This window comes from Vigna unguiculata, chromosome 4 (assembly GCF_037176805.1).
Source record: "Vigna unguiculata cultivar grain cowpea cultivar isolate G323 ecotype 2 chromosome 4, ASM3717680v1, whole genome shotgun sequence".
NCBI lineage: Eukaryota > Viridiplantae > Streptophyta > Magnoliopsida > Fabales > Fabaceae > Vigna > Vigna unguiculata.
The window spans coordinates 7494422-7511570 of NC_140795.1; the positions used below are offsets into that span (position 1 = coordinate 7494422).

Here is a 17149-nt window from a genome sequence, read left to right on the forward strand (position 1 = left end):
ATGACACTTTAGACATGTGATTTTCTTCTTCCTCTGTCTGAGAAGATTGCCTTTTTGAGAACTTTAAGTGAGTTCCCAAAGGTGTATTCCTGGTTTTAGCATTTCCAACATTGAACCTGCTAAGCAATTTTTCAATATATTTTTCCTGAGATAAATTTAGAATACCTTTAGATCTATCCCTGGAAATTCTAATACCAAGAATTTGCTTGGCTGGACCAAGATCCTTCATTTCAAAATTTTCTGACAATTGTTTCTTCAACCTGTCAATTTCTATCATATTAGCACCAGCAATCAACATGTCATCAACATACAAGGCAAGAATGATATAACTATCAACATATTTCTTCACATAACAACAATGATCTTCTTCACATCTGTGAAATCCTGAGTTTCTCATAAACTCATTAAACTTCTTATACCATTGTCGCGGTGCTTGTTTCAACCCATACAAACTTGTATGAAGCTTGCATACAAGATTCTCTTTGCCTTGTACTTCAAAACCTTTTGGTTGTGCCATAAAGATTTCTTCCTCAAGATCTCCATGTAGGAATGCCGTTTTCACATCTAACTGCTCCAGATGAAGATTTTCTGCAGCTACTATACTCAAGATAACTCTGATGGTAGTCATCTTGACAACAGGAGAGAAAATTTCTGTGAAGTCAATTCCTTGTCTCTGTTGGAACCCTTTCACTACGAGTCTGGCCTTATATCGTTTGCTGCCATCTGGTTCTTCTTTTAACCGATAGACCCACCTGTTTTGCAAAACCTTCTTTCCTTCTGGAAGCTTGGTTAAAGACCATGTCTTATTCTTCTGAAGAGACTTTATCTCATCTTCCATTGCTAGCTCCCACTTAATAGATTCACCTCCCTGCATAGCCTCAGCAAAATGCTCTGGCTCACCAGCATCAGTCAACAACAAGTAATGCAATGAAGGGGAGTACCTTTGTGGTGCTACAATGGTTCTGCTAGACCTTCTAGTCGGTAATTCAGGAGTTACTGACTCTACTATCTGTTCAGGTTCTGACCCAAACTCTGACTCGGGCTCTGACTCAGGCTCTACTTCTGTATTCTGCCTTCTGTTGGCTACATCACTTTCTGAAACTTCTTCTAATGATACCTGCTCTGGCCTTTTATTTGCATTTGCAAATTCTGCAGTCCTGTCCTTATAGAACATGTTTTCATTAAAAGTAACATTTCTACTTCTGATAATTTTCTTGTTTTGGTCATCCCAAAACCTGTAGCCATACATGTCAGATCCATAGCCAATGAAATAGCATCGCTTTGCCTTAGGGTCCAATTTATCTCTACTATTAGAGTTCAACAAAATATATGAAGCACAACCAAAAACTTTCAGATGTGAAAGGTTTACCTCATTTCCAGACCATACTTCTTCAGGTAACTGATAGCCTAAAGGAACTGATGGTCCTCTGTTTATGAGATAGGCTGCTGTGCTTATTGCATCTGCCCAAAATACCTTGGGTAATCCTGACTGGATTCTCATACATCTTGCTCTCTCATTCAAGGTTCTATTCATTCTTTCTGCCACACCGTTTTGTTCTGGTGTTCCTGGAACCGTCTTGATCATTCTGATCCCATTCTCTGAACAAAACTCCTTGAATTGATTACTGTCATATTCTCCACCATTATCAGACTTCAAACATTTAATCTTTAAACCTGTTTGAGTCTCAACCTCTGATATCATATCCTCATTTGCAATCATGTAAAGAGATCCTCGCTTCTTTCCACGAGCAACAACAAGATTACCTTTCATTACTTTCTACTTGTGAGGATTACAGAGGGGGTTTCACTGGGGAGAACAACACCAATGAGATCTGAGCCAAACCATATAAGACACTAACACCACTCTCAACCCAAAACCTTAAGGCAATGGGTTTATGGGTCTTTATTCTTATATAGTGCTCTACTTTCTCATTTCTGGTCAATGTGGGACTTAGACTAACACTTGGATTCCTAACAATCTCCCCCTCAAGGGTGAGTCTCTTCAACCACATTGGTACACTCCCCCTCCAGCGGAAGCTGCCCAACCACGAGTACTCCTTTTCTGCCCTTTTCTGTACCGCCGTTCTTCTTAACGGGACACGCTTACCTGGAACCCTTATCTGGGACCCTTGCCAGGAAGACTTTCGATACTAGGACCATACTGGTACTGCACTCGTCTGAGCCGGTATTAACCATCGGCTCTGATACTAATTGTTAGGAACAAGGCAATAAAGGAAAGAATAAAGGAGAGAAAAATAGACACTGAGAATTTAACGTGGTTCGGCTACAATGTGTATGCCTACGTCCACGACTACACTAGGAAGTATTTGTATTTTTTGTGTATCTTAAAGCTTTACACAGAGTCTCTTATATAGTAAAATAGAGAACCACATCTCACTATTCTAAGCGATGTGGGACTAAATCAAGCACCATAATTCTAACATTAATGATACTAGATACAAGTAAACCTTTTGATGTTTATTGTGATGTTTCTCACTAAGATCTGGGGTGTGTGTTGACGCAAGAGGAAAAAGTCGTAGCTTATGCTTATAAATAGTTAAAAATTCATGAGAAAAGTTACACCACTCATAATTAAAAGTCGTAGCTTATGCTTATAAATAGTTGAAAAATCATGAGAAAAACTACACTACTCATGATTTGGAATTAGCGATCTTAGTATTTACTTTAGCATTACCTATAAGGTGTAAGATTTATGATGTTTATTCATCAAAAAATTCTGAAGTAGGAAATTAGATATGAAACAGAAAAGATGATTAGAGTTTTTAAAAGATTACAAAATTCAATAAAGATGAATGAATTACTGTATATTCATTCTAAAAAAAATGCATAAAATCATTATTTAATTTTTAAAGTAACATAATTATTAAAAAAATCACTTAAATATGAACAAAGTTACTAGTTTATGACACCATATTTATTTAAGATAACATCTCTGTCTAAGAAGCATGTTGGTTATATTATTTCTTTATAATAACATATAAATGATATTTTTTCTTCTTTATGTACATTTTATTTTCCACGGTGTTAATTAATCTAATATCGTTTTATTCTTTTTCATTTGCCTTGTTACCACGTCCAAATAACCACAAAAGCTAATTTTCTCGCTCACTCGATCCTTAATTCTTCCTATTCCTTTTAACTTCTAAGCTCTTTCTTTTATATTATATAATTTTCTTCATCTCTAAAAAGTAACTTCAAATCCCTTTAATTTTATATTGACATTTATTAAAAAAATATTTCAAATTTAAACAAATTCACATATAACTAAATAAATATATATTAAATTTAATAAAGCACGAGAGAATGGTTTAAAAGAAAGAATGAAAAAAGGATTTGAAACGAAGATGAGAAAAAAAAATGAAGGGCGAGAGAAATTATGAGTTTTAGTCTCTCATTCACAAATACTACCGATTAACGTTATCCTTAAAAAAATAAAAATAAAAATCTGTGAAACTAAAATAACATGGTAAAATAAAATAGAAACACAATATTTACTTCCTTCCATTAATATTAATAATACAAAAATAATATTTTAACTATTAAATTTAAACAATTTTTTTATAACATGAAGCATCATCTTTTAAATTATTTTAAAATAAAAAAATAAAAAAATAGAAAAAATAAAAATCACTTAAAAATAATTTTAGAAATTTGATTTAATAGTCAAATGACTATTTTGCTTCCTAATATGTATCACTTTTCTGTCTCCGCTTTTTTCTTCGTCATCCATTCCAAAATGATAGAATAATCAAATGCTTTAGAACTCTGTTCTTCATCTATTTCTGATCCTTTCCCTCAAACTCCACCTGCTCTTTAAAGTTTCGGGTCACTAGGGGAGTTTAGGTTTTCAATTGTTTCCACTGTTTTCTGCACCCTGTTTTTCTTCTTTCGTACCAAGTTTTTCTTTCTCAAAACCCAAATCACACAAAAGAGATTTTTTCTTTTTTCTTTTTAATTGCAGATTATACCTCTTTAATTCCATTGTGACAAATTTTCCATATCCAGGTTTTCGGGTGATGGGGTGAAACTACTCTTGATAGTTTACTTATGCTACTGTCCTTATTTGTCAGAAGAGAAATATGGTTTGGCTAATGACAGTGTGACAAAGTTTTTATCGACAAACTTTTCTTTTTAAGTTATATCAAATTTTTTCTTTTTTTTTCAGGCCACACCAAGTTCTTTTTGTTTTCAATAAAATACTGTCACGTGAACATCGTCAAAACCTTGTTAAAAAATAAATAATTTTTCATATATGATGTAGATATTAAGAATCAGTGATGTTAGAAGCTTTATGTTGTCATTCTCTGGTGTGGAGAATAAATCACGTAGCATTGTGTAAGCTTCGTCACGCATCTAAAAGCCTTGAAAGACGTATTATTTAATATATTAAACTATGGTAATAGAAGCTAGGTATAATGGCTCAGTGTAAAGGTAATTTAACATGGATATGCTAGTGAACAAACATAGGAACAAGATGAGGGAAAACATACTCATACTCTGATGGTCCAAAGTGTTTAGTTGGAAGTCGTTTCAGAATTGCCAATTTTTGGGCATGCTGGTATCTATCATGCATATGAGCTATTCGACAAAATTCACATGTGAATATGAATACTGCCTGTAGAAAAATTACTGTCTATTGCAGAACTATCATTCTTTTTATTCGTGTAATTGAAGTGACTACTAAAGGAAGACACGAAAGAGATTGAAGATAGAGGAAGAGAATGGAAAACATTACAGCAAGTGAAGTAGCTGGTTTGGGAGTGGGTGCTCTCCTCCAAAGTCGATGCCTTCTTCTCTTCTTCTCAACGCAGGTTCTCTCTCTATCTCTATATATCTTGTGTGTGATTCTTTTTCAAGAAGTGCTTCATTATTTGATTCTATGCCATTGTGTTCAACCTTTCACAAACTTTTGAATGATGAAGTGAATTTTGAAAGCTAGATTCTTAAGGCGATCATCACAGAATGGTTTTAGTTGAGGAGTAGAGTTTGTGTTATTAAGATAAACATAACACAGTAGATTCTGTAGAAGTATGATGAGAAAAATGTTGTAAACGAACTGTGCAGTGAGACATTGATGTTTTTTTTTTTTGCCACATGCTGCAATGTTTTACTTGCAGTTCATTGTGGATGTGCAAGCGATGTGGCAACCTGAGGAGATTGGCTTGTTCCACCTGCAAAGGAACAGGATCTATCAGAGAAGGGGAAATTCTTGAAATTAAGCCTGTTGAGGATTTGCTTGAAACAATTGGTAACAGTGACAGATTACAGACAGGTTTCATTCAAAAAGTAGAGTAGATCTCTAAGTTATAACATTAACTAATTTTGGCATATAATCCAATTCTGTACATACAATCAATTAGGCTATACAAAACTTTGAACAAGTAATACAAAAGAAACTTTTACGTTTTTATTGATGTTGTTGTCTGGCCAAACTAAACATTTTTTCTGAAAACATTAAAAAGTTGACATTACCTAAACTTGAAACTAAAAGCGATAAATATGTTGGAGCACACATCATGTCATATTCCAATTTGTCGGCACAATTATAAGTTTACAAGAGGTCAAGAGCTAGAAGAAATGAAAATAGTGAAATGAAAAAGAACATTAATGTTGCTGCAATTTTCATAATACCAAGCAATGCCAAAAAGTGATGTTAAAGGAATATCAATAACATGATTTTCTGATTATACTATAAAAACTTTTAAGAATAACTCATGAACATGAATGTTCTGCACTCTCCAATGGAGAAAATTCTATCACAATTAGCTCCATCTCCTCTCTAATTACTATAACCAAGGTATAGCAGAAGATGAAATTCCTCTTCCCCACCAACACCAATCATGTGCTGTCCTTTGAGTAATATGAATTTCTCTTCCTTTGATAAGCATGTATTTACCAAAATTCACTCACTACACATGTAATAAATTCACCTACTATTTATTTGTTACTTTTTAACTGTTTTATTTTTATGTAAAATTCATTAAATTATTCCATCTCAATAAAAATAGTGACTAAATTATAAATTTACTCCATATATAAAAGTTCCAGTTAACATCTTTTAATATACTCCACAATAAATTAGTTTTTCCCACCTTCATGAAAAAGTATAAATTAATTAAAAGTTGACAGTAAAGTAACATGTATTGATAAAAAAAGAAGAAGCTATTGTCATATTAAACTTTTAAAAAATATAAAAGAAAAACTCAAGTCATAAAACAGGAAGAAAGAATTAATCAAAGATATTTGAAAAATATATTTAAAGCACAACCAGTTTTACAATATTAGACTAATTTATACGTTTTTTTTATCTAAAACATCATTTAAGAATAAATAGTAGCGGAATTTCCTATTTTATTCTTTTCAATAGTAAAAATAAGAACATAATGATAAGAGAAAGAGACAAAGATGATTTTAACGTGTGTCTTATTAAGATAGGTATATATAGAGTATGATCTAAATTAGAATATTTAGTAATTTAATTACAGGAATTTGATTAATTGCTAACTGACTTAATTTTAGAAAAATAATTTAGATTTTATCAATAATTGACAAAAATAAAATTAATGTTATCATCAATATAAAAATAATCTTATAAAATTATTACATCGATCTTCTTTAATTAAAGTGAATCAACGTATTTGAATCGGTTGTCGAAACCATCTAGGTTCCATCCGAGATAAAAACAAAACACTTTCTTTTTTTCAATTCAAAATAGCAATTTAATAGAGTTTGTAATGAACCGTTGTCAATTTAGAAAAATTATTTTTTTATATAGAGTTTTATTAACAAACTTTTGGACAATATACACATGAGAAAATAAAAGTTTTGTTGAAAAAATAAACTTATCGTATTTGATTTAAAAAAAAATCTCAAAATATTATAGTTCTTGAATTTAAATATAATAAATCCTCATAAATGGTGGTACTGTATATCTGCAACTCATTATCTTCCCTTTTTGAAAATTATGTAAGCTTTTTCATTAATAAATGGTGGTCCAGGAATTTAATATTTTGTACGTGCATTTTCCATTTTATAAGTATAAACAAGTTATAAAATCCATTTTCCTTATTTGTCATAAATTGTTTGAGCCATGCCTAACTATTCCCATGAAAACATAAAGGTTTCACATAACGTATACGAACTAAAAATGGGATTCAAAACATGTTTGAAAAATTGTTAATGTAGTTAAATTATTAGAAATAGTAACAATTAGTGTATAAGAATTAGTTGAAAAGCTGAGACTAATTTTTCACAATTTTCCTACGTCTTAGTCTCACCTTATATCAGACTACAATAATGTCATGTTCAGACAATAGGAGAAAGAAATGGAGATTCAAAATTTATGATATCATAACTTAAAATCCATATCACTTGGAAATGAAGCACAATGTTGAAGTTTTCATGCTTCCAAAAAAGCCAAAAAGCTACCTTGAAGAGTAGTATCCAACACCAACATTGGTCAATATAATACTAATATTTCTTTTAGAGATAAAAATCAGCGATGAACTTGAAGGTACTGCATTGTCCAACAATAAAACTTTGATCACATGACGAACCAGATCCTCTCTTGTTACTGTAACCAGGATAAAGAGCTTGATTAAAATCCACTTCTTCAACACAAAACAAACCCTCCTCATTTCCCAACAACTTGATATCCCACAGTGTGTAAGGGTGCTTTGTCTTGTGAGTAATATGGATTTCACCACCATTACGGAGCATAAGTTTAGCATTTTTCAGAAATCCTCTCACTAAGTTCTTGTGAAGCCTGCATTTATTTTGGAATATGCATAGTGTGAATGACATAAAGCTAAGAAAAAATAACTGCAGAGTTTGCATATTTTTTGCATAATTAACTTACTGGATTTGATAAGCATCACTTTCACGACCATGAAAACCAGCATGAGGAAAGTTATAAATTATGCAATCAAACTTTCGATATTGCAGAAGTGGGTGTTGGGCCATTTTGTGTGCATCAACTTCATTCACAATGGTGCAACCAAGATTCTCAAGTTCATTCAAGTTTTGTGCTGCCTTTGCATACTTCATCGTCAAAGACACTTCAAAATTTTGTGCATGTAATTAAACATCATAAATCAGTGAACAAAAATGTATGATAAATCTTTCAAAGAAAGAATTCATCCGGAAAAATTTAATACCAATGAGATCTGAATCTAATTCACATAAAAAATTGACATTATTTTTAACAAAATCTTAAAGGAATGAGTTTGATACAAGAATGTTTCAAAAATGTATCTGGTTAAAAATGTACCTCTGGAATCCAAAGAGGTAGCAACCATGTTTTCGGCCGTGCCAAATGCCGTAGCTAAACTTAGTGAGAATGAAAAATCTCCCTCTCCCACTAGCAGAATATCATGATACCAATTATAATCCATTGAAAACCACGTTACAACACAAATGAGTAGACACTTTTACTTGAGAGTGAGGAGAGTGAATATATATACTCACATTGGTGTCTAGAGAAATTCCCCAGAGTTTTGGAGAAGGAAGATTAATAATCATTCACACATTTTTCAATCAGAGGGTTTTATTTTTTTTTATTTTGGGAACTGAGAAGCTTCTCCTTCATTTTCTACTCGGAAAGAATAAAGTTAGTGTAGTGGAATTGGAACGTTGTAGATACTAATTGGAACTGCAAGTGAACTTTACATGGGGAACAAAGATAATCTTTAAGAGAGCCATTGCAAGGGTTAATTGTTCTTCTTTTTATCTCATCTATTCTCACCGTTTTATATTCATTTATGGGTTGATTTTACTTCAAAACAAAAGAAAATCTAATTAACGTCTTTCAATTATATCTATATTTATAATATACGATTAGAGGGATGTTATATTATAATCGAGGGTTTAATTGGAAAATATCGATGGTTGCAAAAAAAGTATAAATTTGTATTCAATCCATGAAATTTGGTTAGAGATCAATTTAAACTAATTTTAAATTAGAGATTATTTAGATATTAATTTTTTGATAGTTTAAATTTTAATTAATGATAAAGATTAATTAGACTCTAATTTATAAATCAATTACAACTTTTATTTATAATAAAAATTATTTTAAATGTCAATAATTTTTAGTTTTTAGTTTATATATTGATAACTAAATTAATTATTTTTTATAAACTTTTTTTAACGATGAAAATACAAGTTAACTTTCACATCATTATTACTCGTGCTACCAATAAGCTTAAGATATTGTCCTTTTATGTCATACATGTCTTCTTTTTTTCTTCTTTTTTATAGGCTTCTTGAAATTTGTTGCTTCATATTAATAAAAAACGATTAATTTTATTATCAGTCTTACAATTTTTAAAACTTGTGTATGTTGATATGGTATCTTGTTCTACTTTTTCTAGTGTCGAGACTTTATTCTTATTTTTTAAGAATTTTGAGAACTTTAATTACCATAAGATTCAAATTTTCACAATGGAAGTTATAATCTTTCTCTCTTCAAATTTGGTTGCTTTAGTTTCTAAAGAAACTTCTTTCATTTTATCATTCTCTTCTTATTCCTTCAGTATTCTTATTTTGTATTTGAACCCCTCAATTTGCCATGTTCATGAAGGTGAGATCTTTAAATTTGGAGATAGCCACCATACTTCATGATCTTAATGTTTAGTTTGTCTTTATTGAACTTCTATCTCAAAGTCAAAAAAAATCACTAGTAAAGGATTAAATTATTTGTTCCATAATGATTCTAGATTTGTTATAAAAGTCCATCATGCAATATTTGTAAAAATAATGTTCTACTAATGTTATTATATATCCTTTTCAACATTTACCACTTTTAATTTGTATTATATCATATTAATTATAATAATTATACTTCTCCTCTCTAATATTCTAACGAGTAGAGACTTGAAATGTAAAAGAATAAAAATAAAAAAGAGAGGAACTTATATTATTAAATGGAGGTTGTTTGTTTTAGATGAAACGGTTAGAGAAATTATGAAGATAGAGTGTTCCACATGAAAATAATTCTTTGCTAAAGAGTGAGATAAATATAGAAATTTAATGAAGTTGAAAAAAGTTGCTTAATTTTGTTATGCCCGCAATTGCCATTGGTGCTGTATACATAAAAAGTATCACTTGTTTTGGATTTATTTTACTATGTTTCTCGATCTTTGTTAAGTATACATACATGGATCATATCATTAATCTCATTTCTTCCTCTTTCTTATATCACAATTTTTCAGGAAATGATATTGCTCTCGTCTTGGTAGATTAGTCTAAATATATCTCATAAAAAAATATTAATGAGATATCAGTTTTATATCATGATCAATAAAGATCAAGACCTCTCAATAGATTACTGAATAGTCAAGTTCATCACAGACTGTTCACTGAATAATCCAATCCATCATGGACTTTTTATCAAAAACTCAAAATATGTATTATTCATGAAATATGTATTATCAAAAACAAATATTCAAATTAAAATATATTTTAAATGTTTGTTTATTTTAATTTCTTAAATTATAATCAATATATTTTTTATACACTAATAAAAGTGATAATACATCACTTGATCAAAATGATGCAAAGAACAAATAATAAGCATAATAATAAAATTTTGACATAGATCTTGGATCTTTTGAACTCCAATATATGTGTGATGGTGATAAAAAAATATTCATGACAATTACATTAAATTTTTATATTGTAGTAAATAAAAGTTAATTATACAATTATAGTGAAAATATTACAGTATGGTTGATAATGAGTTAGAAAATAAAAAATAATTAGATAAAATATATTAAAATAATATTCTACATGATGAAAATAAACAACAAATAAAAATATTAAAAAATTAATAAATGTGTGTCTTAGAAACAATTTGAGAGACTTTTGAATGAAATCGCACAAAGGAAAATAAATGTATAATTAAGGATATGATAAGATGAAAAATACCTTAGAGATCTTTTTTTTTTTCAAATATCAACATATATACTCAATGATCGAGAAATAACAAAAATTGTTTTAGCGAAACAAAAGAGTTGTTTAAATAAAACAAAAATTATTAATAATAAGTAAATATTTTTTTTATATTACCTAGTAAATGAAAGGTTTATACTATTAGACACTTAAATTGAGAGTATTAAACATTCTCATGTGAAAAGAAAATATACAATAAATAAAACTATTAAAAATAATAGAAATATTCAAATGTGAGACATAAAAAATTTTAATTACATATATCATTTTAACATAATTATATAAAGATTTATGATAAGATGAAAAATATATTGGATACGAATGAGTTTCATACAAACAAAATAATTAGAAGAAATAAAAAATAGAAAGTATATATATATATATATATATATATATATATATATATGGTTAGTTAATTAATTGTGAATATTTTAATAATTTAAACGGAAACGGAGATATGGCGGAGACAAGTATTATGGCGGGGATATGTACATCTTCATACCCAATTGAAAAATTCAGAGATTCCCCATATAGAGATGGCAACGGGCGGGGCGGGGACATGTTTCGCTATCCCATACTCATCTCCGTAAAAACAATTCATCAACATCTCTATACCCAAACCCAACCGGTATCAAATTTTTGTCTCATTCCCATTTCCACCGGGTAACGGGTATAATCTTATACCCACACCCATACCCGCTTTCTTACTACTTCAATATTAATTTTAATTAATTTTTATAAAAATAATAAAAAATTATGGTAAAGGAAACATAATATTATCAAATATTCAACATTAGAAGGATAGTTGTTTATTTTTTCGATATCAAATACTTTAAAATAAATTATAATTGTTTACATTTTAGATTATAATACCAACTAAAATTTCATGAGAACCAAAACATTTATTAAATTTGCAAATATTAATGAAGTATAGTTGATAAAATTTAAAAATATTTTTTAAAAAATATAAAAGGAAAACAAATATTCAAATTAAAATATATTTTAAATGTTCGTTTACTACAATCTTTTACATCCTAATGAATCTCTTTTTTATACACTAATAAAAGTTATAATACATCATTTGATTAAAATGATACAAAGAACAAATAATAATCATAATAAAAGTTTAAAATAAATTATAATTGTTTACATTTTAGATTATAATACCAAATAAAGTTTCATGGGAACCAAAACCTTTATTAAATTTACAAACATTAATGAAACCTAGTTGATAAAATTTAAAAATATTTTTTAAAAAATATAAAAGGAAAACAAATATTCAAATTAAAATATATTTTAAATTTGTTTACTTCAATATTTTAGATTTTAATGAATCTCTTTTTTATACACTAATAAAAGTTATAATACATCACTTGATCAAATAATACAAAGAATAAATAATAATCATAATAATAAAATTTTAACATGGATCTTGTATCTTTTGAACTTCAATTATGTTGAATTGTGATAAAAAAAATTCATGACAATTAAATTAAATTTTTATATTACAGTAAATAAAAGTTATTTATACAATTATAGTGAAAAAATTACAGTATGATTGATAATGAGTTAAAAAATAAAAAACAATTAGATAAAATAGATTGAAATAGTATTCTACATAATGAAAATAAACAACAAATAAAAATATTAACAAATTAACAAATGTTTATAAACAATTTGAAAGACTATTGAAAGAAATCGCACAAAGAAAAAACAAATGTATAATTAAGAGTACGATAAGATGAAAAATACCTTAGAGATCTAAGAAAACTTTTCAAATATCAACATATATACTCAATGGTTGAGAAATAACACAAATTGTTTTAGCGAAACAAAAAAGTTATTCAAAGAAAACAAAAACTAATAATAATGAGTAAATAATTTTTTTATATTACCTAGTAAACGAAAGGTTTGTGCTTTAAATACTTAAATTGAGAGTATTAAACATTATCATGTGAAAGAAAAATATAAAATAAATAAATATATTTAAAATAATAGAAATATTCAAATGTGAGACATAAAAAAATTTTAATTAACATGCATCTTTTTAACATAATTACATAAAGGTTATGATAAGATGAAAAATATAATGGAGATTCGAATGAGTTTCATGACAAACCAAATAATTAGAAGAAATAAAAAATTGTAAATATAAATATATATATATATATATATATATATGGTTACTTAATTAAATGTGAATATTTTAATAATTTAAACGGAGACAGGTGTTATGGCGGAGATACGTACATTCACATACCCATCCTCATACCCAATTGAAAAAGTCAGGGATTCCCATACCCATACTCATACCCAGTCAATGCGGGGATTTTTTGTCAAAACGGGGACGGGTTCAGGTAATACATACGGAAACGGATTTATTTTCCACTACTTGACATTGAACATGCAAAGGAGAGAGAAAAAAACAATTACCATTGCCATTATAAACTAAAAGAATAGAATGGAGATTTTAAAAAGTTAAGAAAGTGCAAGAGAAAAAGATGGGGTGCAGGGGGTAGGAGCCTAATTTATTTAGTTAATCATAGTAATTGGATTATTTATTGAGTGTATTTTATTATAAATTAAAGTATAAAGAATTTTGTGTATTTAAATTTTATTATTTTGATAGATTTGTAAATATTTTATTATAATTAATGTTCATTGAATAAATTTAAATTATAAATAAAATAATGTAAAATGTTAACCTTTTGTTATTAGATAAATAATTGTAAAAGAATTGATGGATATTAATGTGAGATGAATTCGATACCAATTATGAATGATATACGAATCTTTAGTCAATAAATGCAAGTAATAAATGAATAAATTCTAAAGTAGTTAATAGACATTAATTATTTGTTTCTTTGAAATGATATTTTTTACTAAGTGGAAAGTGTTTTTAAATGATAATGGAGATACAACTGAATGCAATGCTTGAGTTTAGAGGGATTGATCCACTAAAGGCATTGATCATAGGTGTCATGTAAAGAGTTGGTACTTTGTGTTGCTTACAAGAAGCTCATCATCGTCGTCACGTTCTCTCTCGCTCAAGTCTCCACACTCGTCACAGTAATCCTCTCATGTCGCAGCTGCATCGTCCCAATAGGTGTTGTCATTGAAGAAGATCATGTCGTAACTCGTCATCGCCCACTCATGGAGTAAAAGGCGCGTCAGGGAACGAGGGAAAAGTCGAAGGTGGGGTGAAAACAAAAGGGAGAAAAGTGAAATCTGATTTTTCCCCATCTACATTAACCCCCCCCCCCCCCCTTTTTTTTTTTTTTTACCTTAGGAGTGTTTGTGTGGGCCAGCCAAGGGAAACAATTTAATTTGTTATGCATAGGCCATCCAACGCCAACGATTTGGTTCTTTTGCATCGGCCAAACCGTCGAAAATCTTTAATTAATAATTTCTTCCTTTGTGTGAATAGATAAGTTTTTTTTCTAATTAATTATTTATATTAGTGTCGGTGTTGCGTGGGTCTGGCCGATATTATTTGCGTCCTACACCTATCTGCCGCCATAACTAGGAAGCTAATAACGCACATTCTTGTAGTACTAGATTAATTCTAGCATTTATAAAGCTCTATTGTTTTATGAAGAAAAAAAAGTATTGTATTGTAAGTATATAATTAGAGTTGTCGTTTACTTAAATTTGAAGTTTTGCTTAGAGAAAGTATATTTATTACACGTATGGTTAAAAGATATTTTGTTACTATATTTAGATTTTTTATTTGTTTTTGGTATTTATATTTATTCTTAACTCAAATAACTCTCAAATCTTTTAAAAAGATTTAATGGGATTTATTTTGCGTTAATATCATTTGAAAAAGCTACGTATCAAAATCTAAGGCTACCTCATATCAAAATACGAGTGATCTTCTATCTTGGAACGCCTTTGATTTTGATACTAGCACTTTACAAGTAGAAGATGACCTAATTTATGACACTAGCCCCTTATACGCGATGGACCTAGATTTTAACATGTGGTACTTCCCGAATACGTTAACACCAATTTAACGGAAGGGACCACATTGAGTCTTGTTTTTCACAAAAAAATACACTCAGCTGATTTTTTTTAATAGAGACTCAATTGAGGAAAAAAAATCTAGAGACCAAAATAAATCAAAAGTCTAAGTATAAAGTCTAAATTACCAATTAAGCCTTAAATATATTGTAAGGTCAAACTCTAGATTTAATTAACACATAACAACATAAGATTTTTCTTTAGTTTTGTGAGCTTTGATAAAATAACAAAGGGTTGTAGAAAATTTGATTAAGATGTGCACGAGTTGTAAAAACAAAATGATAAAGCAGCTTATCTAGCTTATCTACCTATGCTTTTTTATGTAAAAATAATTAATAGTTTTAGCTAGATTTCAGATTTTAATTGTGTCAATTTCAATTTTAGTTTACTTAAAAGGATCATACTATTATTAGGCAAATGTACATGGATGATCACTTTATTTATCTTTTTCTTGACAATAATTTAACTTAAATATACTATGTTGTGTTCAACTTTTAGATTAAGCTAATATCTTCTTAATAATAGTTATCAAATACTTTAATAAACGAGGTTGAGATGGCCGAGTTGGTCTAAGGCGCCAGATTAAGGTTTTGGTCCGAAAGGGCGTGGGTTCAAATCCCATTCTCAACATTTCTTATTTTTAAGAATTCATTTTCATTTTTCTCTGGTCCGACTTTTTTTTTTTTAAGAATTCATTTTCATTTTTTCATCGTCTTACAATCTTGCACAAATACTTTAATGAACAAGGTTGAATAAGGTTGAGATGGCCGAGTTGGTCTAAGGCGCCAGATTCAGGTTCTGGTCCGAAAGGGTGTGGGTTCAAATCCTTGGGGTTAAATTTTGATCAATTTGGATGAAAGGTTTATGAAGTAAATATGATCTAGTGTTATTTTTTTTAGGCAAAGTGAACATACATGCATATATGTGATCTACAATTACTTAGAAGTACACCTGGTCTACGAATATATTACAATTATCAACAAATCCCTCGAATTTTAGGAGGCATGGGGATTGTCATTCTTTCAACTTCTAGAGGTATAATGACAGATCGAGAGGCTCGATTAGAAAAAATCGGCGGCGAAGTTTTATGTTATATATGGTAATCTTTCTAATATCCGAATTCGATGAGAAACTTGTATCCATTTCATTTATGTAAAAAAAAAAAAAAGAGATAAAACGCAAGTTTCTAATAGAACTTCATCCCTCATAGATAGAAATATATCTATTTTTTTTAGATAGATATATTTATTGATGAATGTAAGAAGGGATTTCACTGGAATTGTAAAAAAAAGGGAAATTCACGAAGATTTAATTACTAAATGAATAACTTATCCATAAATTATTTGCCCGGGGTTTAAGGTTTATATACAATTAATGCAAATTGGATTTTTATTTCTATTCTAGAATATGTTTCCAATACTTTTTCTGGACATACGATAAGAAAATAAAAAAGAGAAGTCACTCAATTGAATTAGGATGTTTTTTAATCTCAACTTTATTTTCTATTTTATTGAGAAAGCCACTAATAGACGTTCAAATAGACGTTCAAAATGTAAGGAACCATTATTTTCTTCCACAATTTTGGATTAACTAATTAAGGAATGTAAAATATGAAAATAAACGCCTCGGTTTGTAAAATTTGTGAAAAATGTCGATTGATTCGAAGACGAGGACGAATTATAGTAATTTGTTTCAATCCAAAACATAAACAAAGACAAGGATAATATTTGAACAAACAGAAGCTTTCTAAAAAAATAGACTAGATAAAAAAAGAGAGAAAATTATAAAATTATCTAGAATATATATTATTCTATGAAAATGAAAAATCCATTTTTTAAATATTATTGATATTTCAACTTTTAACTTTGATTTCAAAAATTGTATTTGATATTAATCAAAAGCAAATAAAAAGAATATAGAAAAAATCGAATATCAAATTCGAAAAGAATTGGAAAAGGATCCGTTTTTGACATGAAATGGATATCTCCATACCCTAGATCTATCTTATTTTTTTTTTAATGAAATATTGTATTGAAATAATCGAATATGGCAAAATCTATACCTAAAAAAGGTTCACGTAAAAATGTATGTATTGGTTCGCGTAATCATACTCGTAAAATACCAAAGGGAATTATTCATGTTCAAGCTAGTTTCA

At 28.9% G+C, this 17149-nt stretch overlaps 1 long non-coding RNA gene, 1 other non-coding gene and 1 pseudogene across 2 annotated transcripts; 2 read left to right on the top strand and 1 right to left on the bottom strand.

The window, feature by feature from the left end:
* Positions 1 to 3737: 3737 nt before the first annotated feature.
* LOC114182628 (uncharacterized) lies at positions 3738 to 5435 on the top strand. The gene is made up of 2 exons (XR_014994516.1): positions 3738 to 4832; positions 5139 to 5435. It is a non-coding gene; the product is annotated as an uncharacterized LOC114182628 (long non-coding RNA).
* Positions 5436 to 7503: 2068 nt separating this feature from the next.
* Positions 7504 to 8414, bottom strand: LOC114180436 (uncharacterized protein At4g26485 pseudogene; annotated as a pseudogene).
* A 7129-nt stretch (positions 8415 to 15543) lies between these two features.
* On the top strand, positions 15544 to 15624 carry TRNAL-AAG (transfer RNA leucine (anticodon AAG)). The gene has a single exon. It is a non-coding gene; the product is annotated as a tRNA-Leu (tRNA).
* Positions 15625 to 17149: the final 1525 nt, after the last annotated feature.